Source organism: Macaca nemestrina, chromosome 9 (genome assembly GCF_043159975.1).
Source record: "Macaca nemestrina isolate mMacNem1 chromosome 9, mMacNem.hap1, whole genome shotgun sequence".
In the NCBI taxonomy this organism is placed as follows: domain Eukaryota; kingdom Metazoa; phylum Chordata; class Mammalia; order Primates; family Cercopithecidae; genus Macaca; species Macaca nemestrina.
The window spans coordinates 134,883,929-134,909,412 of NC_092133.1; the positions used below are offsets into that span (position 1 = coordinate 134,883,929).

General features: G+C 36.0%; 1 long non-coding RNA gene across 8 annotated transcripts in view; it reads left to right on the forward strand.

The window, feature by feature from the left end:
* LOC105494337 (uncharacterized) overlaps window positions 1-25,484 on the forward strand; it is a 37,091-nt gene that overhangs the window by 4,916 nt on the left and 6,691 nt on the right. For 5 of the 8 annotated variants that reach the window (XR_011608290.1, XR_011608289.1, XR_011608292.1 and 2 more), the window contains 4 exons: window positions 12,473-12,528; window positions 18,616-18,753; window positions 18,958-19,081; window positions 21,472-21,702. This is a non-coding gene — a long non-coding RNA (uncharacterized lncRNA). Of the gene's footprint in view, window positions 1-12,472; window positions 12,529-18,615; window positions 18,754-18,957; window positions 19,631-21,471; window positions 21,703-25,484 lie in introns of all 8 variants that reach the window. The other 3 variants (XR_011608291.1, XR_011608286.1, XR_011608288.1) reach the window with 3 other exon arrangements.

Genomic DNA, 25,484 nt, shown 5'->3' on the forward strand with positions numbered 1-25,484 from the left:
TACTTTCTAAAGAAAGAACGTTGAAATACTTTAGTGAATGGTAAAACATATCATGAAAACTATTTTACAAATGATACTACTTGGGATTAAAAAAAAAACATACACAGGACAGATGCGTGTATTTACGAGGCTGCATTTTAACTAAAAGACAAATGGCTGTTTCAGAGGTTTCTATCTCCAGCTAGTAAATTAAAATGTCTGTGGCAAAAACCAGTGTATTTAAAGTTTCAAGATGACTTTTGTTATTCCTCTATGTCGTTGGTCACTTACAAGTTTCTGAAAACCTTGTGTGTGTTTCAAGTCTGTTCAAAGTTAAACTCTATGTAGATATTTGGAGGTAAATCAATTCAGCTATTTTGAGTTTCACAAAGGAGGAAGAAAAAGAAGGAAGAAAAAGAAATTCTTTTGTGCTTCTTTCCACATTTATTTTACACTTATAGATACATAAAAATGTCTGAAAGTTTAAAATAATACTTATTTACCTAAAGGGAGGAATCAAAAAGTTAAATCTGAGAAAGAAGTTTAAAATAGCAGTGTTAGAAAAATATAGAGCCCATGAGTGAAAATATCTAAAAACTTGATGTCCAAGATCTGTGGTTCATGTCAAAACAAAAGTTGTCAACTAAAAGAGAAATGGCTATGATAAAATTATAAATTATAAATTAGTTTGGCTTATATTAGTCAAATATAATTATACTTATGTGATATACATTATTTTATTTTACATTTAGAGAAAAGAGATTCACAGTTGTCCTTTTGAGAGATAAAAACAGGAAGATAGGGTTAGAGAAGGCAGGTTTAGTAATTTTGAATCTAATATGTACTGCAGTGACATTTCCAGTAGGGTGTGTCAAGTATATAAAGTCTGTTACATCTCTTTTAGGTGTTTCATGCATATATTTATGTAGAATAAAGTGAGATTCCTCTACTGACTTGACCCTACATAAGTCAACTAGTAAATAACTAACTTTGGGGGTAAAAACCACCACTCCAGAGAAAACCTCCAGAAGTCTTGCTTTAATAGAGAAAGATGTAATTGTGAAGATGCATTAGAATACTAACAGTGGAAGTCTGAGGAAAACATAAGAACAACGGAAATTGGGAAAATAAACATTTTAAAGATAGAGCATTGAAGCAGAATCTAATAACCTACTTCTCATAAGCCTCTGTGACTGAAAATGTAATTAAATGATCTAAATCTATAGTAAGTTCTTAAGAGTTTGTTCACATTTTAGGAGGCTAGTGCATTTTCCTGTATAGGCATCTCTGTCAAAAATTCCAGGAGGATAATAAGCTAGAAAATATATAACATATTTAAGCTCGTATTCTTGCTACAAAGGTTGGAGTTATTCCTGTGTGATTCACAATTTATTTAATACTATTGAAATTCCAATGGAAATGATTATTAAAATCATGAAAGGGAGACTGGGTGAGAATAAATAAGTTTATTGGAGGAACCCAACTGGGTGACTGCTATCATATTTGGAATACTGACTGAAAAGTCTTAGATTAGTAAGCCTTATACATTCTATCTACATAATGCCCAAATCCTGAATCTTTGCAAACATATGAGTATGTGGTTGAGTTTTTAGACTATTATCTGTATGTGACCATCAATTTCAATGTAAGTTAAAATCAGGAATCACAATAGAAGTGATTTGTTAATTTTTCTTTTCATTTGCAAGATCTGCATTAAGTGGAATTTTGTAAAATATTCTTTTACCAAAAGAGTAAAATTCTCAGCACACATGAGACATCTTTATTTGCTAAATATTTGGACACATGCTAGATGTATTTTGCAGATATCTGAATATAACATAAAACACTTACTACCAAACTCTAGGTGATTCAGAATCGTGTAGCTCAGAACATGTTCCCTAGATGCTCATGAATTCCTCTAGTTCCAAAGTTTCATGCTTGGTAGACAACATAGCATTCCTTGATATAAAATTATGCAGAGCAGATTTCTATGCTATGATGACATTGTAGAGATCAACTGAAATTCCTGTATTTAGAGGTAAACCAACTAAGTCCCAAAAATATCTAGTGACTTTTTAAGATCACATATATGACGATGGCTAAAATTTTTTAAAATGTGGGGCAAATGTTGGGAAGAAAAATATAGACGTATTACTTATTTCATTTATAAGCATTCTCTCCCTCCCTCCCTTCCTGCCTCCCTCCCTTCTTTCCTTCCTCTCCCTTTCTTTATTCTTTCAGAACATTAGTAGAATATGTCTTGTATTGCTTCCAAATCTCTTGAAGAACGAAACATATTTAAGTTGCTTGGCGGCAATTTTAAAAGCTAGATGGCCATCTGGACTAGCTGATACCTTTAAATATAAGCCCCCAACCCGCTCCCCGGCCCTTAAATTGTTTGAATCCAAAGCAAATATGTTCTCTTAAAATGACTTTCTTTTAATCAGGGAGGTAGGTTGCAAATGGAAATCAATTGCCAGAATCTACTTCTTTCACAAAAACAAAACAAACAAAAACGCTATAAAGTACATCAAAGTATAGCAGTTAAAGGGAAATTAAATAATAAAAGCAACTATTAATCTTTAAAGACAAATTTCTTTCTCAATACAGATTTAGGTAATGACTTCTCAGGTGGATTAAAATCAATGACATTTCAGGAAACATGGTAAAAAATACCATTTAACTAAATAATTTATGAAACAGTGAAGGCAAGGATGGAATACAAGAATATTAATAAAATATGCAGCATTTTGGCTAAAACTTCTATATGATCTGAGCTATCAAATACTGAAATGGGTTTTAGAAAAATGCACCTTCAGAACTAATTTCTTTGTTCTTTCTCTTTTTTTATACTAAGTCACCCTCAAGGAAAATATTTGCTTGTTTGAGCATCTTGGTTACTTATACACTGGGAAATCAGTAACGTAATGTGCTATGAAAAACAAAATTAGCCAGGAGTGGTGATGCATGCCTGTGGTCCCTACTCAGGAGGCTAAGGTGGGAGGATGGCTTTAGCCCAACAGGTGGAGGCTGCAGTGAGCTGAGATTGTGCCACTGCACTCCAGCCTGCGTGAAAGAATAGAACCCTGTCTCAAAAAATAAAATAAAATAAAATAAAATAAAATAAAATAAAATAAAGAAAAACAACAAAAAATAATGTTCTAGATACCTTCCATAATAAGTAATGATTAAGTTATTTGAGTTTAAGCTTATTTTAATATATTTCATTTATCTTAAAATACTTTCATAGCTACTATAAAATCACAGTCTTGAAATTTATAAACATACTGTAACTTAATGAGAAAACTTCACTTATGACTCAGGATTTCTCATTCATTTGACAATTCAGAACATGTTGATCCTACCTCTCCTGTGGCTATTTTAATGGCATACTTGGAATTATAACTGTGTGGACTTGCCAAATCTGCCTTCCCACAATATACCATGCTACTTGTCAATAAAAATTACCTTACTATCTCGTAAGTTTTGAAGTACTTTGCACTGAATTTGTTCTTCAGAGCCGATCTTTATTTTAATAAAATATTCTTTGATTTATTCAAACAATATTAAACTGAGCAAAAATATGAACATTTCAAAGATTCATAGAACATCAGATTAAAGGAAATTTCCTATGCTTTAATCTTTCTGGTAATTCAACTAATAAGATCTTAAAACTTCTTGAAGATTTTTCTTTAGAAAGTATAATAATAATAAATAAATTTAAAAAAAAAAAAAAAAGAAAAATGTAATCCTAGAATTTTGGCGCAATTTTTTTAAGCTACAAACTGCCACTATTGGGACAGTCACTGTCCATACGTTGAAAGTAAACACAATTTTCCCCTTTTAGCTCCTGGATTTAGGCCTAGTAAGCTTTCTAAATATTCACTAGAAGCATTCTGTAAGTATAGTTATCAATATACATTTATTAATTTTCTACATGTTGTGTGATACTGCCCTGGGCAAAAGCATAGAACAAGATGAGTTGATTCTAAGTGGTAAACTAACCAAAGCACTGCTCAGATGAGATGTACCTCAATTTCAATATCAACACAGCACTGATTTCAAAGAGGGGCGGGGGAAACTGTTTTCGAATAGCCAGCCTGTGTATATCATTTAAAGCAAAATACATGAAGCTGAGAAATAAGGCAAGGGTTCTTGGTGGTACTGCTGCACAGCAGGAAGTGGAAACAGATGAGATTGCTCTGCAAACTGTGTGTGTGTGTCTTTCACCTCTCACTTTGAGGGTTGAGTGGTGAAATGCCACAACTTTTTTTTTTTTCAAACTTCCCTTTCAGGGCACAGAACAGACTTAAAAAAAAAATCCTGACAGCTAGATAGATGTTCGTATGTACATCAAGGCATAATGAAAGAATAAAATGAATATACTTTCTAATTTTGTCCAAAACAATACTGTTTCAGTCTAAAATGAAAAGAATTATACTTCCAAAAGCAATACCATTACACACAAAAAACTCTTGCAACAGATTACTTTAAAAAGGAAACAAGACTTGTTTTTGTTTTGTTTTTTCAAATTCTGATTCTTGAGCATCCACATTCTTAATATTTCTTTCCAAAATTTAGATATAACATCAGAGAATAACATCCTTCAAAATAAATTGTGCAACAGAAAACTTGAAGCAACAGGTTTTATTCCTGCTTGCTTGGTTAAAAAAAATATGTTAATATTACTTGAGGAAGTAGAATAAGAGGTACAGAAGGATTCTCCAGAAAGTGAATAATCTTAGAGTTCAACATTTTTTCTTATTGACTCGCTGGATTTTTTTTTTTTCTTAGCCATTCTTTCAATGGTATATTCAACATACAGTCAACTGTACGAAGGAATATAGGCCACTTTAGTAATCATCGGGAAGTCTGAAAGCGTGAACAGCATTCAAGACAAAAAAAAAAGGTTGACCGGGTGCGGTGGCTCATACTTGTAATGTCATTGCTTTGGGAGGCTGAGGCGGGTGGATCATCTGAGGTCAGGAGTTCAGGACCAGCCTGGCCTACATGGCAAAATCCTGTCTCTACTAAAAAATACAAAAATTAGCTGGTTGCAGTGGCAGGTGCCTATAATCCCAGCTACTTGGGTGGCTGAGGCAGGAGAATCACTTGAACCCAGGAGGCAAAGATTGTAGTGAGCCGAGATTGTGCCATTGCACTCTAGCCTGGGACACAGAGCAAGACTCCGTCTCAAATAAATAAATTAATTAATTAATTAAATTAAATTAAATTAAAAAGTTAAAAGATAGATAGTCTCACAAAATTGGTTGGTTTACTAAATAGTCTGCCATCAGCATCACCAAGTTTCATCTGGGTAGATTTTCCCCAAAACCCAGTGAATGCATCACTATATTTTGTTTATGTCCTTCTTCAACCTAAGGTGAGCTTTGCTTTTGTTTTGTTGTATGGTAACGTTGATAGGTTATCTTCTATTCTTGAAGCATAATGTCTTACTCAGACGATCTGGGCTTGCTTTCTTAAGTATTTTAGTCTGTTTCTCAATCCTGGAAATTGAAGAGCGAGGAAGATTCCTGGAATAGTCATTGATCTGCATTAAAGAACCATGTATTTAGACACTTACCTTTTTGTTATCTTTGTCCTTGTTGAAACATTAGTGTCAATCCTAAATTAATCGAAGCTAAACACAGATTCTTTCTCTGCCCTGGATGTTGGAAAAAATGGTGGTGATATTCACCATTTGCATTGATAACTGAGACTAGGTCATTTGATTGGGATGGGCAGGTATCTCTTTCCTTCAGCACTTCTTTATGTAGGTTCTTCTTAATGGTGAAAGAGAAATAATTTTCACTAGAGAAAGAGCCTGAGGTCAAACACACATGAAAGCCTATGCTCCCTCTGGCCCTGTTTGGGATTTACTGGGAATACTCTAACATCCTGCTAAGAATTTGGTGTGTTAATCTAAAGAGCATTGTGTGCTTTCTTAGTGTAAGAATCTGTAAAAGATTTAGGAAGGACTTGGGAACTAACACTTGGTGCCTCTTTCTGGTCATAGTAAACAGCTATAGTATTTAATTGTCTTAACCTGGGAAACCTCACAGGATCTGAGATTTCAATGGGTTTGATGTTGGTTTAAGTTTTGGAGATGGTTAGCAGTGAGTGCCTGCCTGTTTCAGGACCACTTCCGGCCCCCTGAAAGACTATTGTTGGTTAGACAAGATATATACCTTTCAAAAAATAAGGGAATTAATTTATGCTCAGTCAATTGTCCATTCTTTCTATATCTTTAAAATAGAATGCCAAGAATAACTGAGAAGCTTGTCTGGGTAGTTGTGTAGAGTATTCCTACATATAGCAAAATCTATATATGGCCAAGAATTGAAAGTCTCACTACAACTTCATGACTAATTGCATGTGATACCTGCTGGTAGCTTCAGAGTATGTGGGGCTTAAGTGACATCTCTCTCTCTTTCTCTCTCTCTGTCTCTCTCGATCGATACACACACACACACACACACACACACACACACACACACATATATATAGCGCTATTTTTTTTAAGCTACAAACTGCCATTACTGAGACAGTAACTATCCATACATTGAAAGTAAACACAATTTTCACCTTTTAGCTCCTGGATTTAGGCCTAGTAAGCTTTCTAAATATTCACTAGAAGCATTCTGTAAGTACAGTTATCAATATACATTTATTAATTTTCTACCTGTTGTGTGATACTGCCCTGGGCAAAAGCATAGGACAAGATGAGTTGATTCTAAGTGGTAAACTAACCAAAGCACTGCTCAGATGAGATGTACCTCAATTTCAATATCAACACAGCACTGATTTTTCAAAGAGGGGCGGGGGAAACTGTTTTCGAATAGCCAGTCTGTGTATATCATTTAAAGCAAAATACATCAAGCTGAGAACCAAGGGAAGGGTTCTTGGTGGTACTGCTGCACAGCAGGAAGTGGAAACAGATATATATATCTATATATATATAGATATAGATATAGATATAGATATCTATATCTATATCTATATATATATATATATATCTGGGAGAATACAGGCTTGGTGGCCATATATGCAGGATAATATTTGATGTCACAGACCAGACACAGCACTGAGAAAAACAAGAAAAGGGGAAAGGGAAGTATTGCTCTAGACAGGAAGGGGTTTTGGCAGAGTTAAAGGTCCAGAATGAAGCTGAATATGTTTGTGTTTGTTTCTCTGCAGTCCCTCGTATAAGGTGAACAATGGTTAATAATAAGAGCTTACATTAACAGCATTTAACATAAGCCAGGCACTGTTCAACATGCTTTAACAAGTGTTAACTTTGGTAATCCTCAGAATAGGATATGAGTGCTAATGTTACCCCATCTCACAGATTAAGAAAAAATAAAAATAAAAAAGACCTGAAATTGGGTTTAAGTAACTTTAGGTTAAGCAACTGAAACAGACTGAGCCCATGGCTTTCCCAGCTCACCCAAGCTGGTATCCAGCAAGTCATGTTCCTGAGTTAATAGGCACAGCTGAGCCTGTTCAAATTATTATTTTATATTAATCATATTTTAATCATCTGTTTTCAGTGAAACACAGGAAAGATCCATTTTCTTTTTCCAAATTCTCACTTTTCTGAACTGCCCCTTTTTTTCCAGTCAGTAGCCACAACCATTCACATTAATAGTTATTTTAGAAAGTGAAAGGATGTTGTTAAAAACTATTTTATTGTGAAAATAATCTGTACCCACTGAGGAAAATTTGGAAACTGTAGAGATACATTGAGTGGGAGTGGGAAATAACACTGTATTTTTTTCCCCTTAAGCAACTTAATATTTTGGAGATATTTCCCTCTAATTATTTCCCTTACCACTAAATAATTTATGATCATGATATATATGTAATACTTACTGTTTTTTCACCTAAACATTTTTCAGGACTCCAAAACATCCTCCATATATTTGCCTGCGTATTGAATCCACCACACTGATTCACTCAGTAACAATCTAGTATTTACTATTTGTTGGTTACTGTTCTATACACTAAGGAGCGGAAGGGAACAAGACAGAATTCTGTTCCCATGAAGTTGAACTTCATGTGAGTTCAATAAACATTTCCCTAAATATAGTTATTTAATAATAGTTCTCTCAGTTCTGATTAATATTAGTAGGGTTTGACTTTTAAGAAATCTATTTTCTCTGAATAAAGGGAGTAGAATTAGGTTATTAAGTTTACTGTTCTAGTGCTGGGTAATCATATTGAGTATAATTTTTGTTTGTTTTGTTTCCCTTTGTTCATTAGTGGGGAATGCTTTCCGATTTTAAATAAACTACAGCATTGCCAACAAGTCTAAGGCTTAGTCCAAAGTTTTTACTGACTCCCTATGTCCTTTACGGTATAATGGTTTATGTTCAAAACTCATCAAGATTAAAAGGAATCTTATATTAAACTACATGTATGCACCACTTAAGGCAGTCACATTTTTCACTTTTAATGTTTCATGTTACTAAAATGTTTTGTTTCTAGGATGCACTCTTATGATACATCACCCAGGCCCTGCTCAAACTCTAGGCACTGTGCTCAAACAAAATTTGAATATTTTTTTTGTTAGAATGGATTGGGTTGAATTAAATGGAATAATATAATTCCGTTAAGTGGAATAATATAATTAAATTCTCAGAAAGCATTGTTAAAAGGCAAAAATAGCAAAAAGCATCTCAGACTTTTGTTGTTATTTACCCACAAACTGCATTTTGTTTCCACTTCTTTCATAAATTCAGTAAATGGAAATAATTATTGGATTATTCAATTTTGCATATATCTAGCCAATACAGAGAGATATTTGCTGCTTTGGCTGTTGGTAATAATTTAATAGTATCCAAAAGAAGAAAGGTGCACATGCTTTATTTTTCAGAAATATTTGATTAAAATTACTGAAATAGGTTTTATGCAAGAAGTTGTTATGCCCGATAGTGAAAATTGCTTCCTTACACTCTTTATGAAAGGTGAGTCACTGAATTACATTGATCTCTCTTTGATCAAAGAGTCTATGTTAGTTATGTGTAATGAGCAGAATTTATAGAGCAAATCTGTTTAATGTAATGCTGATTTCAATTATTTTTCATTTTAACTGGCTGTGTTTACCCACACATGCACATGTACAGATTCAATAAAATTTCCAAAGCAGATTAAATTGTAGCCCAATTCTCTGTACACAGTGCACTGCATGTTCCATACCTTCCAAGTTAGAGGTATGATGATAAATGAATGGAATGCATTTTTGCATAGAGTATATGATCAATATAGGATTGAGTGTTCGTTACTTGTGAGTTACGCCATAGAAGCTGGTGTCTGCTGCCAGTCAGGCTTGTTCAGCTTTTCTGCCTGTTAAGATACAGTTGGATACACTGCATTCTGGTGTCCACGTTTGACAAAAGTTTCCATTTGCTAATGGTTATGTGAAACTTCTTGCAGCAGGTCAAAAACAGAAGTGCTTTAGGAAAACCATGAAGAAAGTGAAACCATCTAGAAAGGAATCTAAGTTTCCCTGTTTGTTCCGTTCCCCACGCTTCTCCCCCAGTGAATTCTCTCTGTCCACTCTGACCACTTTTTCAGAATGCCGCTGTCTTGGAGAACGCTCTCAAATTGGTTAATAGAAGTCGAGGCATCAAATAAGAGTCAGCTAGCCCTTTCGGAGTTAGAAGTACTTTCATCTCCTTCAGCTTCTAAAAACTGCTGGTGTTACTATCCTTATTTTAGAGATGAGGAAGCAGAAATTTGAACAGTAGAAGGGGCTGAGTGAAATGGCTTGAGAGACATTTGAGCTCCTGTCTTTGGCCCTAAGTGTTTTACTGTTACCTGTTTAACGTGATGCCTGCAAGAAAAAGCTACCTGCTATCAATGGCTGTTTGCTTCTCCGTGTGAATTTACATTACCTGCTGCATTCTCTGAGCCATTTTGTTTCTTCATCCTTAGTTTTAATGATAGATTTAAAGGTTTTGTGAAGAAGGCCATGCCTTAGAGACCAAGTGGAGGGAGAGTTCAGTTTAAGAGACTCCTCCCCAAGTGTTTGCTGTCACCCCCCTCAGGTATGTGAGCAGCCCTGATGAGAGAAATCTCCATCACTTAAGTGGTGAGGGAAGATGCCAAGCAGCATAGGAGAAACGTGAGTGAGGTCTCAGTGGCTGTGCTCAGTGCACACATGTGAAATGTGATGTCCTAAGTTTTCTCCAGGTGAACAGGACTTCCTTGACCAACTGGCTTTTCACAACCAAGAAATGTCAAGGGCTGTCATATTTTTCATGTGATAAAACTTGCTTCATATTAAAAAACTGAAATGCAGGATACTTGTGTGTTCTCCATAATGTCTAAATTTTCTTCTAGATAGGACACTGCCATATAAAAGGAACTTGTGGAAATCATAGGTTTAATTTAGTAATGCCCAGAGCACAGCATGTGAAAATATGTCGTGTTATTTTGTATGTTGTATTCTCTATGCATTTTCACAGCTGTATAAATGTCATTGGCAGTTACAGAGATTTTGTGGAAATGCCCACATTGTCATTATATCACCAAGTAATATCGTAAGAACTCATGATGGAAAGTTTTATTAGAGGTGTGTAGGAGTAAAAGTGTCACTCCTATTGATATAATATTGTTCTGCCAAATTTATGACTTTGGTAAATGACCAAAATTGAGCAATTGATATAATATTGTCCTGCCAAATGTATGACTTTGGTAAATGACCATGACCTTCAACTATAGTATGGACATCATGACAGACAGTTACTTGTAATAACAACATTTCTGAGAAAATGTGACTTTACTAATCTATCTTTATTTTGCCAACAAATAACTGCCATATCAGTTTAATTTTACTTTCTTGAAATATATCAAATGAGTTTAGGTGTCAAATATAAAATGGATAGATAGGTAGGTGAATACATAGCTGGAAAGATGCTATATAGAAAAATAGGGAATAAGGGATAAATCATACATGGAAATATTCATTAGATTGAATCAAATTAGGTAAGCAGTGTAACCACATGTGAATATATTCTTGTGGAATACAAATTCATGTTTTCATAAACCTGAATTAGCAAGAGTAATCTGTGGGCAATACTTATTAGTTTTACTAATTACTTTATTACCAAACTAATACTTTATTAGTTTTTTAGCTTGCTCAGTGGGAATAAATGCATCTATTAATATTTGGCCTGGAACATTCTATTCCAACTGGCAGCAACTACTCTACGGTATATTAATAGCTACAGTTTAGCTGCTACTTAAACTAAGTTCATAGCATTGTTACTAACTTTTGCACACATTTATTTTGAAGTCAGATGAAACTATTAAAATGTTTTAACTACCTTCAAAGTTATCCATGATGTTATGCAATATATAGCCTCTTATTTTTTTTCACACTGTCTTTATATGTGCTTTCACGAATTATTGGACAATAAAATTTTAGATTTCATTTAAGCACAGGTATGTGTGGAATGAAGAAAGCACAAGATCAATGATTATAAAACTTGTATTCATTATAGAAAACCTAGAGATCCTGAGGTTTCTCTCTCGTGTATAAGATATAAGGCTAAATAAGTAAATGATGGACACGTATGTGTCAAAAAGGAAGATGCGGCTTAGCTAGAAAAGGCTTCAATGTTAAAATTTTGCGGAAGAAAACATGTTTGTGAGAACTGAGCACAATGCACTGTAATTTGTGTAGAGGTTGATTCGAGAACAGTTTTTCACTTTCTTGTTTGCTGAATCCTCTCTCCTCCTCACTTTCCGCTACTTTGGGTTTCTCTTTGCATTGTAGTTATCCTTTCTTGGCTCTCCTTTGAAACGTTTAGGTGGTTAGAAATGGCATGCTTTGCTGCATCTTTAAAATAAAACCTTAAAATTATTATTTAAAAAATTTTTTGCATCCCTAAAAAAGGAAGGAAGAGAAGGATGGGAGAGAGCGAGGGAGAGAGGACGAGGCCAAGGTGAGGCAGGGAGACCACTTGATCAGATGCACATGTACCACGGTGGCCTATACTCATCATTCACTCCTAAGGTATTTGTACCACTAAGAAAAGTATTTCTCAGAGGTCTTCTGAAGAGATTTGCTGTCCCCAGTCTCCCCCAAAATACTCATTTGAATATGAATATTAATTTAAAATATAAATCAGTTTTTAATTAAAAAAGCAAGAATTGGAATTTGAAGCAACACTTTGTAATTGGGAATATATACTGGTGATTGGTGAGGTGAGAAAACAAAACAAAATAAAATGAAATGCCCAGCCTTCCCCCGCCACCCCCCTCAAAACACACACACTTGATTTCAGGCTTTCACATCACATTCTAGTGGAATAATTGCCATTCAACTTATTATACAATTGTTAGGGGTCTTATAGTTAGAAATTTCATCAACAATTTTTGTCCATGCAACTGTAGAATTCAAGTATTCTTGCTCAGTCATTTAAATATATGTGTGAGATGTGTTATTCATATGTTCATTTACTTACAAATTCTTAAATAATTTTAGGACACCTAGTGTAGGCAAAGAATTATGCTACATCTTCTAAGTGCAAATTGAACTGGGTAAGTACTTATTCACTTTTACTTGATAAATTGTAAAATAAATTATTATAAATAAAGGAAGTGATACATTAAATATCTGCTAACAGAGGATCCAGAACATACTTTTTTTACTTTTTTCATGTGGCAAATGGAACATACATGAAGTTCCCCACTGGAACTATGTACTGTCTACTTAACTTCTCTTAAGATCCATTCCTTCATCTGTAAAATGGTGATCATAATTCCTGTATCTCAATATTACCACCAGGATCAAATGCCTGAAAGCACCTAACACATAGGACAGACTCTCCATAAATGTTCATTTTTTCTTTCTTTCTTTTTCTTTCTTCCTTCCTTCCTTCTGTCCTTCCTTTTCTTTCCTTCCTTCCTTCCTTCCTTCCTTCCTTCCTTCCTTCCTTCCTTCCTTCCTTCCTTCCTTCCTTCCTTCTCTCCCTCTCTCTCTTTCCTTCTCTCTCTCTTTCCTTCTTTCTTTCTTTCTTTCTTTTTCTTTCTTTCTTTCTTTCTTTCTTTCTTTCTTTCTTTCTTTCTCTCTCTCTCTCTCTTTCTTTCTTTCTTTCTCTTTCTTTCTTTCTTTCTTTCTTTCTTTCTTCTTTCCTTCTTTCCTTCTTTCCTTTCTCTCTCTTTCTCTTTCTTTCTTTTTTTTGAGACAGAGTCTCGCTCTGTCGCCCAGGCTGGAGTGCAGTGGCACAGTCTCGGCTCACTGCAAGCTCCGCCTCCTGGGTTCACGCCATTCTCCTGCCTCAACCTCCCGAGTAGCTGGGACTACAGGCACCCACCACCACGCCCAGCTATTTTTTTTGTATTTTTAGTAGGGACAGGGTTTCACCATGCTTGCCAGGATGGTTTTGATCTCCTGACCTCGTGATCCATCTGCCTTGGCCTCCCAAGGTGCTGTGATTACAGGCGTGAGCCACCACGCCCGGCCGTTCATGTTCTTTTATCACCCTTCTGGCCACCACCTGGAGCATAGGACATATAACCCACCGCTGGCTTACTGGTTTGTTTCAAGCACTTCACCAGAGTTATATGGGATGGGGTTATATCTAAAAATATGTGAATATGGTTTGGGAAAAGGAACTCTTTCCAGCAAAATCTCAGCAAAAGGGATTTGCAACAAAATGACAAATGGTTCAGGGTTTAGGATGGAATACATTGTGAGTAATGTCTATATCAATTAACCTGTTAGTCACACACCCACTTCTCTTTCACAAGGGATGTAAGCTCAAAGTGCTACGACAACCTATAGTTCTGACATCTAGGGGCTATCTGAGTGTAATTCTATTGGTTATTGAAAATATGCCTCAAAACTAAAGAAAGATAGGCTTTGTAGCTTACCAGTAGGACTATAGATGTCATGGAGAAAATTTTTTTAAAAAAATGATTAAAATGATGCAAGATGATTATTGAGCGAAGTTAACAGAACTTTACAAATATTATCCTGAAATGCATTTGGTCATATGTCTTCCTGGTTTATCAGACAAGAGCACCAAATTTATTACAACTTGTGAAAAATGTTTAGATGGTAAGGAAAGGAAAGGTTCATTTGAGGAAGCTAAGATTGCCTTGGAAACTACATAAGGCATATGATTCATGTGCACTAATGTACAGACAACTATTAAATACTTATTTGCACGTGATAATCAATTGTATTTACAACAACCCAAATTATTCTCCTGAAGACCTCTGATTAAGGGGAATTATTCCTTGAGCAGTAGGCAATAGTGTCATTCCTATTTTGGTAACATCAACCAATGGAAAGTTCTTTTTATTTATTTATTCAGAGTCTCACACTGTTGCCTAGGTTGGAGTGCAGTGACGTGATCTTGGCTCACTGCAACCTCCACCTCCCGGGTTCAAGTGATTCTGCTGCCTCAGCCTCCCGAGTGTTGATTACAGGCATGCACCACCATGCCCGGCTAATTTTTGCATTTTTAGTAGAGAGAGGATGTTGCCATGTTGCCCAGGCTGGTCTTGAACTCCTGAGTTCAAGCGACCCTCCAGCCTCCGCCTCCGAAAGTGCTGGGATAACAGGGGTGAGCCACTGTGCCCCGCCGGAAAGTTCTTTGTTAAGAATCAGAACTTGGCCCTCTCTTACATGTTGTTTTCCTCCAGTTATTTTTAAGTAATTTTCATCTCCTTCTAGCACTGTCTATTTTCCTGGGCTTGCTCATAGTTTCCTACATGAGGAGTTATCTGGAACCTATTCATGATGGAGACCAATTGCCCTGGAAAAACTCACTGAGTATGTGATGGACGCAGTGCTAAATCATGTTTTGACTGGCCTGGAGCAGTGTCCAGACACTTTAATTCTTTATTTAGTCCGAGGTAGAAATAGCTTCTCAATGGCAGCACCATCACATTGCAGATGTGTATCGACTTCGTAATCAACGAAAACCCCTAAATTGTGTTTTGTTTCCCACGTGTGCGGCTGTGAAGTCATAGAGATTTGATCCTGAGCTTTGCTTTTCTTCAGCTGATTAGATGTAGTCCATTGTTACAAGACGTATGGTTCATTCTATACCCAAATTCTGTCAATCAGATCCAATTCTACTCAAATAATTTTCTAATTTGCATACTTTATTCTAAAAAGACCCACTTGTATTTGAATTTTCAAGGAAACGTTATTTCTTCCCAGACATTGTATTTTAGACCTCTTAAAGTAAGTGCTGATATATTTCTAAGGGGAAATATAGAATATGATCTATAGAAATCTCAGGCCTTACAAACTTGGAAAGATTTGGTATTACAATGTTTCAGTGTTTCTGAGTGTTTGGGGTTCAATAGAAAACCTTAGTCATATTTTGCCCAAAGCAAGTCTTAAATTTTTAATTATGAGTAATAAACCCAGGCATATTTAATCCATATATTTCATGATTCATTTACACTTCAATCACCACGTTGTTGTTTTTGAAGAACATTTGATGTGTATAAGCCCTTTGAGCCTTTAAAATATGCTTATAAAACCCAATCCCTTCCCATCCACATCACACAGATATACACATTATTTGAAAATAGATCATTATATTTTGCCCAGGGTAAAAAAAAAAACAAAATGAAATGCCTATTCTTGCGGTGTGGTTTTAACTTTTATATCACACTTGGCTAGATATTTTACTCAGTTAAAAATCATGCCTATGTCAAACCTTTGTTTAAAAAGTGCCTCAGAGTTTAAATATTTTAAAATAACTATTTCATAGACTCATATGACTCATCAAACAGACAAAAAAGTGGTTATCTAAAGGCCTAAAAGAGATTTAAAAGCCCTGAATCTCCTTTTATATACCAGCTTCCATACAGAAACATTATAAAAGTTCACCCCAGTCTTTCTCTCTTTGCTGATATTTAAACCAAAATATTCAATTGCCAGTTGCACTTCTCCATCTGAGTGCTCAAATCCAGCATAACCAAATAGAGAACTCATTTAATTCCATTATCATTTACTCTTCCTTCCAAAAAATCCTGCGCTCTTCCTACCATCCTCCTCCTACTTAAAAACAATATTTTCTCCTTTTCAGGTTTCTAACTCTGTAAAGACTACTAATGATCTACCCAGCTGCCCATTTGAAAACCTGGCAGAATTGTGGGCCAGAGGGAAGAGAATTTCCCCTTCTCACCCTGAACATCACCTACATTATGCAATCTTAGGAATTCTCTCTCCTAAATACTCTACAACCCACCTAAAGTTCTTTACCCCTCCCGCCAAAACAAGTTCAAAAACTCATGTCTAAATTACATTCATATTGCCTACATTTTCTTCCTTTTTCTAGTCTTAACCTCATTTAATTCATTGGCACCACAGCTGTCCAAATAATCTTTCAAAAACACAAATTTCAACTTGTCACTCTTCATTTCAAAACCTTCTAATGGCTTTCCACGCCCTCAGAGTAAATCAAAATCCTTAATATGGTTCACCAGCTTCCCCCATGGTCATCTGTGTAGCCTACATGACCACCATCCCTCACATCTCTTCTCTGTACATATCATGGGAACACTGGGAACATCATTTCCTTTAATTTCCTTATTTTACCTCTAGTCTTCTCAAAGCATGTCCTCTGCGCCTAGAACACTCTTTATTCACTGGGCATTTTCACACCCAAAAAGTAAAAGTTTTAGGGCCGGTCACAGTGACTCACGCCTGTAATCCCAGCATTTTGGGCAGCCAAGGCAGCTGGATCACTTAAGGTCAGGAGTTCGAGATCAGCCTGGCCAACATGCAGAAACCCCATCTCTACTAAAAATACAAAAATTAGCTGGGTGTGGTGGTGCGTGCCTGTAATCCTAGTTATTAGAGAGGCTGAAGCATGAGAAATGCTTGAACCTGGGAGGTGGAGGGTGCAGTGAGTAGAGATCATACCACTGTGCTCCAGCCTGGGCGACAGAGTGAGACTCTGTCTCAAAAAAGAGTAAAAGTTTTAAGATAGCTTGTATCCTACTCACAGTCATGTTCCCAGACCCTAGCAGAGTGCTGAGCATATAATATGTGCTCAGAATGCATCCTAAGGAGAGAGAAAGAAAGGAAGGAAGAGAGAGAGAGAGAATGAGAGGGAAGAAGGGAGAGGGGAGTCCGTGAGTGGACACATAAACTTTTCCCAAATAAACCCATAAAACCACAGTTCTCTGAATAATGTTAGTAGCAACTATCAAATTTTTATAATATTAAATCAATGGTGGATATAAAAATAGAAAGAGGGGCTGAAATATCCAAAATAAAAGTCAATCACCATAAGTCTGGTTTGAAGGATATGAGTAAGTATAAGCCCAACCCTTAGAATATCATCAAACATATAATCATAAAGCTAGAAGACACCTTAGGTAGCTTCTAGATAAACACCCTTACTTTCTAGAAGAAGAAATAAAGATAAATGAGCCCTTATTCATTTCCTCACCTCCCTTCCTCCTCTGTCTATATGTAATGCAAGATTATGTTACTTTATTAGCTTTGCAAAAAGATTAAAGGTTATGGAAATTTGAACCAAATTTTGTTTTAGGGTGTTACTTCAATATGACCTAGACATTGAAATCTGAAAACAGATCCATTTGCCCATCCAGCCCAACACACCACAGCATGGATGGGTGGTGGCCGTTTAGGAGGAACTTGGACATAACTGTGTGGGTGCTGCGATTTAATGCTCTTCTTAAAAAGATGTGGAGAACACCACGAATGACAGCCTTGGAGACTCAAAAGCTTTAGCAATCAGTTGTTTGTTTTCCCACCCCTAAGGAGACAAGCTAGAGCTGAACATCCTAACATAACAAAACACCAAGAAGAGAAGAGGCCCATGAAAAGAGGGGAAGGGAGGACATTAGTAAAGCAACAAAGACCACCCATTTGGGATAAAAGGATCTGTGCTATAGAGATAGAGAGAAAAGTGACATTTACTTCAATAGCATGCGTTGAGTCATGCTATGTACTTAGTAATAGTGTGACTAGTCAAGTGAACTAAAGTTCTTGACACCTAGTTGCCTAATCTGCATAATAAGAATTTTAAAATTTGCTGTAACCAGTTTACCTGCAATGATCAAACTCAAAAGTGACAATGCGTGTAATTTTTAAAAAATTGTTTAAGTATAATGCAAATAATAATTCACAATTCTACCTGGGTAGATCCACTTCTAAAAATTGGTAATTCTAGTTGCTTATAAATTGTGCAGATATAGGTATTTCAATGCCTAGAGTTTGGTCAATGGGCCACACTTTAAATTTGAAGGTGAGAAAGGAGAGAGCAATTTCACAGCTTGTCTATTACAGAAAATTTCTCGATACAGCATCAGTCTTTCCTAAATATTCATAAAGATATTAACTGGAGTTTTGGAAAATATGCACTTAAAGAATTGATGAACATGTAGTCATTTCTGGTATATAGATACATTGACCAGATTTCCCAGGAAATGGTAGATTATTTCTCACTAACTTCTGGCTTCTATAACAATGGAAAGCCAAAAATGATTCTGAAACTGATGAATTTACTTACATTTTCAAACATTGCGATCAGTTTCCTAACTTAAGTAACACCAAAGCAAGGTTCCAGTCTGGGGAGTGGAATGAAGCCAAACATTAACTGAAATTTTATTTTGTCTACTTTACAGAAATCCCTTTTCAGAGTGAAAGCACTAAACCTTTGTGCTCGTCTTTACAAAGTAATAGCAGTTTGAAGTAAATCGCTACATTTTCGGCATTGTTATTACACAGATAATTGCTTCTCACTCCCGTTGTCAAGTCTTAAGGTATTTATATAATAGACTTCTCAATAGTATCCGGAAAAATATAATTTTTTTACCTCCACAAGATCTATAGAAATAAAGATGTTCTCTCAATGTCATAATCTAGTACTGGAATTATGTGGCAAAGTTTTGTTGTTGTTGGGTTTTTTGTTTTTGTTTTTGTTTTTTTCATTATCCTGTGGCATGAAACATTTCAATCACATGTAGCTTTCTGGAGCAACGGACTATGGGCTGAGGATTGAGGTTCCGGGAGCCACAGCAAGGCTATCTGATGCCATCTTTCTGTCTCACTGCCGGAAGTCGAGAATCACAGTGCTGATCATCAGAAACTGTGAGTTCAGAAACTCACTCTGGTCACTAGAATTACTCTCCCCACTTTACCTCTGCTGCCCAGGAGATCCCTGAGACATGTCCCTCTTGTGGAGCTCCTGATGGCATCTTCACTAGTAGCCCCTTGGCTCACATGGGAATATCCCCAGGTACTCCTCGCACGAGGGCTGTGAGGGAGGTTTCATGATTCTAGTGTTCAAGCCCAGAGTCTCAAACTAATCAGTGTTTTCCTTCAAGTTCGAGCCTCCAGGAGGAGCCAAGGAGTTTCGAAGGCATTTCAAAGTTTGCAGTTTGTATTCTGCTGCACCAGAGACATCATTGAATCTTACAGCTGATGCTACCTTCTTTCCCACACCTGGATTCACCCAAAGTCCTGGAGAACAGCACATGGTGGAGAGAGACCCCCTAACCAATGTTCCCCTCTGAAAGATAAGAGCCAGACACCTGGGGTGAGCTGGTGACTAAGGGACCTCCACTCCTAGAATCATGTCCATATTCATCCATGGAGTGAGAAAATCAGCCTGTACGTTACCAGTAAAGAAGCTAGTCTGTAAGAATGTATTGATTTAAGTATATATAAAAATACATAGAGTAAATAATAACTCCCTTAAGTGCAATTTCATTATATACCTTGAAAAATACGTATTTCAGATGCCATTCACCTCACCACTAACAAAAATGACAATATCATTTATCATTCCAACCATGGTACCTTTTTTTTTTTTTTGAGACAGAGTCTCGCTCTGTCTCCCACGCTGGAGTACAGTGGTGTGATCTTGGCTCACTGCAGCCTCCGCCTGCGGGATTCAAGTGATGCTCCTGCTTCAAGCTCCCAGGTAACTGGGACTACAGGCGCCTGCCACCACTCCCAAATAATACTTTATTTGAATTTTCAGTAGAGATGGGGTTTCACTCTGTTAGCCAGGATGGTCTCAAACTCCTGACCTCGTGATCCACCTGCCTCGGCCTCCCAAAGTGCTGAGATTACAAGTGTGAGCCACCGCACCCGACCCCATGGTATTTTGACTACAAAATAAGACACTGATAATACATGAAAAAGTGGTCTACTATGGACCACGACCCTCAACGAAAAGGAACAAACTGTTGATACATTTGACAAACCAAGACTTTCTCCCCAAAACTAGGCTGTGTGGTCCCCTAAGTCTACCTGATGAGGAAAAGAAAAGTGAATTGGGAAGCAGGAAGGTATTTTTTGGAGGGAGGTTTGTTTTAGGTTGGTTTGTGTTGCTGTTATGATTTGACTGTGATTCCTCCATAGAGTAACACGCAGTCAGTTCTTGTTGTTTGTGGTAATTATGTTCTTGTTTTAGGTTGGTTTGTGTTGCTGTTATGATTTCACCGTGATTCCTCCATAGAGTAACACGCAGTCAGTTCTTGTTGTTTGTGGTAATTATGTTCTTTAAAGAACGTCATTGCTATGAGCCCTGAATTAGCAAATACTGAACCGTTGTTCCCACGGGAAACACAGAGGATGTTCCTTCGAGCCTCTGGTCACACATTGTCATAAAACAATCAATACATGACCTTGTTTTGTGTGTGTTTTCTGTTAAAGGACACCTTGTTTAACATACATCATTGATTTATTAACATTGAATTCATGGCCAACAGCACTGTAACTAACACTTGAACAAGGCTTATCAAACACATCTCTTTTCTTCATATGGCACCTTGAAGCCTTCTTGCACTTAGGAATACTAGATGGTGCTATATCACTGTAGTGAAAGCAGTAGCAGAAAGCACAAAATGAGAAGAATGTAGCACTAAATAGACCACACACCAAAAGGACAGTTGTGTACAGTATGAGACATAAAACAGGAGCAAGGCAGAATGTCGCCTTGTTGAACCTCATCTGGGAACATGCACTTTGGGTGACAGTTTTTTTGCTGCTCTCCACATGTCTGTGAAGGGACATGAAATGGCTGTGGCTATTGACTTGGGAGTTACAGGTAATTTTAGGGAGTAGGCAGGTCTGTAAACATGAAATCCATAAGTAATGAGGACTGACTGCAGATTCTTGTCCTTAATTCTGCGGTGTACCTTTATTTAAAGTTAAGCTCACCAAGTAGATTTCGAGAGATCTCTAAGAGTGGATTTAAAATGGAGAATAAATGACCTCAGGAAATACAGATAAAGTATGTCTCTTCAAACTGGTTTTGCACCAGTAATGTGACAGTGACCTGTCCTCTGCATCCTCGCTGTGTTTGTTTTTGTCCCTATTTTCGTCATTCTGCTAGATGTGCAGTAATACTTTTCCGTGGTTTTAATTTGCATTTCTCTAATAGTAAACAGCTTGGCAGTTTTTTAAACAGTTAAATATTCAACTGTACTTACATATGACCTAGCAATTGTTCTCTTTCGCATTTATTCCAGGGAAATGAGACAAACTTGAACATTGTGGCACATCTACTTATAATAACCAAAACCTGGAAATAATCAGATATCTCTCCATGAATACATGGTTAAACAAAACACAGTACAACTTACTATGGATTACTACTCCCAATAACAAGGAACAAACTGTCGATGCATTCGACAACCTGGATGTATCACCAAAGAACTATGCCGACTGAAAATAAAGTCAGTTTCCAAAGATTACATACGGTATGATTCCCTTTATATAACATCCTTGAAATGAGAAAATGACAGAAATGGAGAATAGACTAGTGGTTGCCAGGGGGTTAAGGTGGGAATCCATGCAGGAAGGAAGTGGGTGTAACGATAAAAGAGAAACATGAGGAATCCTTGCTGTGATGAAAATGCTCTGAATCTTGACTGTATCAATGTCAATGTCCTGGTTATAATATTGTATTATGCTTTTACAAGATGTTACCATTGGGGAAACCTGGGCATAAGCATATGAGATCACTCTCTTGTAGTTCTTACACATCCATGTGGATCTATGATTACCTCAACATAAAACATTTATTTATACATAAATGAAGGAAAAATAAAGACCTTCTCAAACCAGCCAATCAACTACACACACGCATACACACGTGCGCGTGTGCGCGTACACACACACACACACACACAGTTTTATTCTTTCCAACTTTGAACTGATTCTTGTTCCTTCTTCATTCATTTAACAAGCTCTTACCCTTTAAAGAGGCTATAAAGAGAGATTAATTAGATATTAGTTCAGAAGATACATTTTTCAAATTTCTTATTAAATATATGTACATGTACAATTTAGTGAAAGCAAAAAAATCTTTGATAGTAATAATACTGAAGATCCAAATCTGTATTAAGTCAAATATTTAGTGATATAACTTTCATTTCAAAATGATTTTTACATAAAGTAAAAATGTGTACAATAAAGTAAATAATTTTAATGCAATTTATTCTTTTTTTTTGCATGAGGAAACTGAGGCTCCCTTCTTATGTAGAAAAATGGATGGCATTGCCATTAGTGCAGAGTTGATTGGGACTAAATTACACTCCTTGGACCATAAAGTCTAGAACAGATTTGCAAAACCATGATGTGTCGTTATGGATGATCCAGTTTCTTTTTAATGAGAATCTCTGGGGCATGAACAAAGTCTCTATATAATGTACTAGTCTGTCATATGGGCTCTCTCTATATGTTTCTATATATGAAGATATGTAAGGAAAGGGCGGACAGTAATCACATAGGATACCTAAAATATTGTTTTCTTTCTCAAAGGAAAGGAAATGAGCCTCCTCAGGTTGGAATTTATATTAGATTTTGTAGATTGCTAGGGCTGCCATCACAAAGTACCACAGACAGGGACACTTAAAGAAAAGAAATGTCTCACGGTTCTGGAGGCTACAAGTTGAAGATCAAGGTGTCAGTGGGGTTGGTTGCCTCTGAAGCTGTGAGCTGGGGGAATCTGTTTCATGCCTCTCTCTGGTCACATCCTGGCCATTTTTGGTGTTCCTTGGCTTATAGAATCATTGCTCCAATTCCTCACTTACCTTCACATGTTGTTCTTCCTGTGGGAGTTTGTCTCTGTGTTCAAATTGCTTCCTTTAATAAGGACACCTGTCATACTGGATTAGGGTCCCACCCTCATCCATGAAGTATGACCCCATACTAACTAATTACCTCTTCAATGACCCTATTTCCAAATAAGACCACAGACTGAGGCACTGGAGGTTAGGGCTTCAACATATGAATTTTGGGCCACACAATTCAACTCAACAGATTTTCTTTCTCATTCTTACCCAGTGGACAGGATAGAACAGAAAAAGCCCTCATTAGGCTATCAAATAAATTGTGCCCAAGATGCAGTGGTAGAAAAATGTCCTAAGCAACATAAAGATAAGGAGACACTGTAATAGATATATTTTGGCCTTATTTTATCTAAATCAAAAGATTAAAAGTAAAACTCTGAATGCACTATATGCTTACAATTAACGCCATAACTTTCTTTTGCATTAATACTAGAAGAAAACTGGACATTTTCTAAAAGTTATTTTCTTCTACTTTCTGAAGGTTTTGAAAATGCTGATGTAAATTTTTCAACTCTAAGTGTAGGTGACCAAAATTATTACAACGTTTAATCTGAAATAAATGTTAAACGAACAACACTTTCTTTCATTTCAAAAGTTATTGAAATAGGAATATCATTAAAACTAAACTCGTTTAGGAAAGCTAAATATATACTAAGAAATAAAAATAAATATAGTAATACTTTTAAAGTTCCCTGATTTTTATTATAAGTACTTTGTTTAAATGTGTACATATTAAGAGCTATGAGAAGGTTATATAACCATATTCATACAGATTTGTCTCTATATAATACAGAGCAATAATAAACTTACTTTTAAAATTCAAATCAGTTGTTTTAAACTGGGTAGACCAATGAGTTGATTGACTTCAGGGTTTTTTCCCCACTTTTGAAGCAGATATGCTGACATCCTGTAGACATATCCTGAGATGATTATTCAAAGTGCAAATTAATGTCATACCCCACACATTCAAACCTCCTCTGACTTTGGTTCTTTTGCTTTTTCTCACCCATGTGCACATCAAAGACATTCTGTAATGGGAGTAATGGAACGTTGGTTCCTAGGGAAGGTGAATGAAAATTTCTGCAGAATACTACTTTTTAGCCATGAAAAGACAGAAAAAAACGGGTGGGTGGCTTCAAATGTAAGTAGGGGGAAAAACAAATTCTAAGAAATCAGAGGGTTTGGTACCCATTTGGAAAGACATGAGCTATTTTTAGATGTAAAGAGGATGTGATGATTAACCTGAAGCCTAAAGCCATGTAAATCCAAATGCAGCACTTTTCAATATACGAATGCACTGTTAGACATTACCATGGTACTGAAATACGAGTAAGTAAAAGAAGATATTTTCCATTTTTAATTAAAAAAAGGCTTTCAATTATGCCTGGAAGAAACAGTATATTATTAGGTATACAAGGAAATGTGATTTCAAAATTTTATTGACAAAAAGTAGTACATTTGAAAAATGTTGAAAAAAGCTTCCTAAAAGAATCATATGTTTTAAATGTTGGGAGTGGCTGACTCCCAAATGTCAGTCAAACAGGTGTAATGGAGGTAGAATTGTTTTATTTTGAGTCTTAATAGTTTTCAAGCATTCTAAGAATTCTCAGCTATCCACTTTTTACACATGAAATTCTGGAGCTAGTGACGCAAGTGAATTATTTCCCTGAAAATGTCACCATGCAACTCAAGAAATTTTGTACCATGACTATGCATGTAGCTTTACATTGGTGTATTCCTGAACTTGGTTCTCATACCCTTAGCTCTCTCTTAGCCTCCAGCCCACTAGTGTACTTAAGGTCATAGTTTTATCCTGCAACTGTTTAGTTTTATTTTAATCAGGTTTCAGTCTAATAATTAAAAATTAAGAGATATTCCTAAACACATCTAGATAAAAGAAACAAAAAATAAATGAATAAAAGACAATGATAATTTAGCATAATGAGACCAATCTAAGCTTTTTAATTGCAAATATTACTTAGCATCCCAGAGCCTTTGTTTTCTGATCATTTATAAAATATGAGAAAGTATTTTTACCTGGTTTGTTGTTACAGGAATTAGATGGCATTAAATGTAGAGAGTTTCATGGATGTGACAAGTAACAGTGTTGTTATGATTCTGGAAATATGTGACTATTGTTAGTTAATGATACTGCTTTTGCTCAAATTAAAATTGTGGATTAGCGCTTCACAAATACATAGCGTATATATATTTTATATACTATAAAATATATATATAGCAAAGTTACAACAAGGGTTTACCCAATTAATGTTGTCCATATCTTCAACTGAGAAGAGATTGCTTTTGGTGGAAAATGGTTAATCAAACCTGAGCACTCCCTTGCCTAAAGCTTTTATTGAAGGTGATCTTTTTTATTTATAGTCATTTCGTTTATGATGCTAGATGGT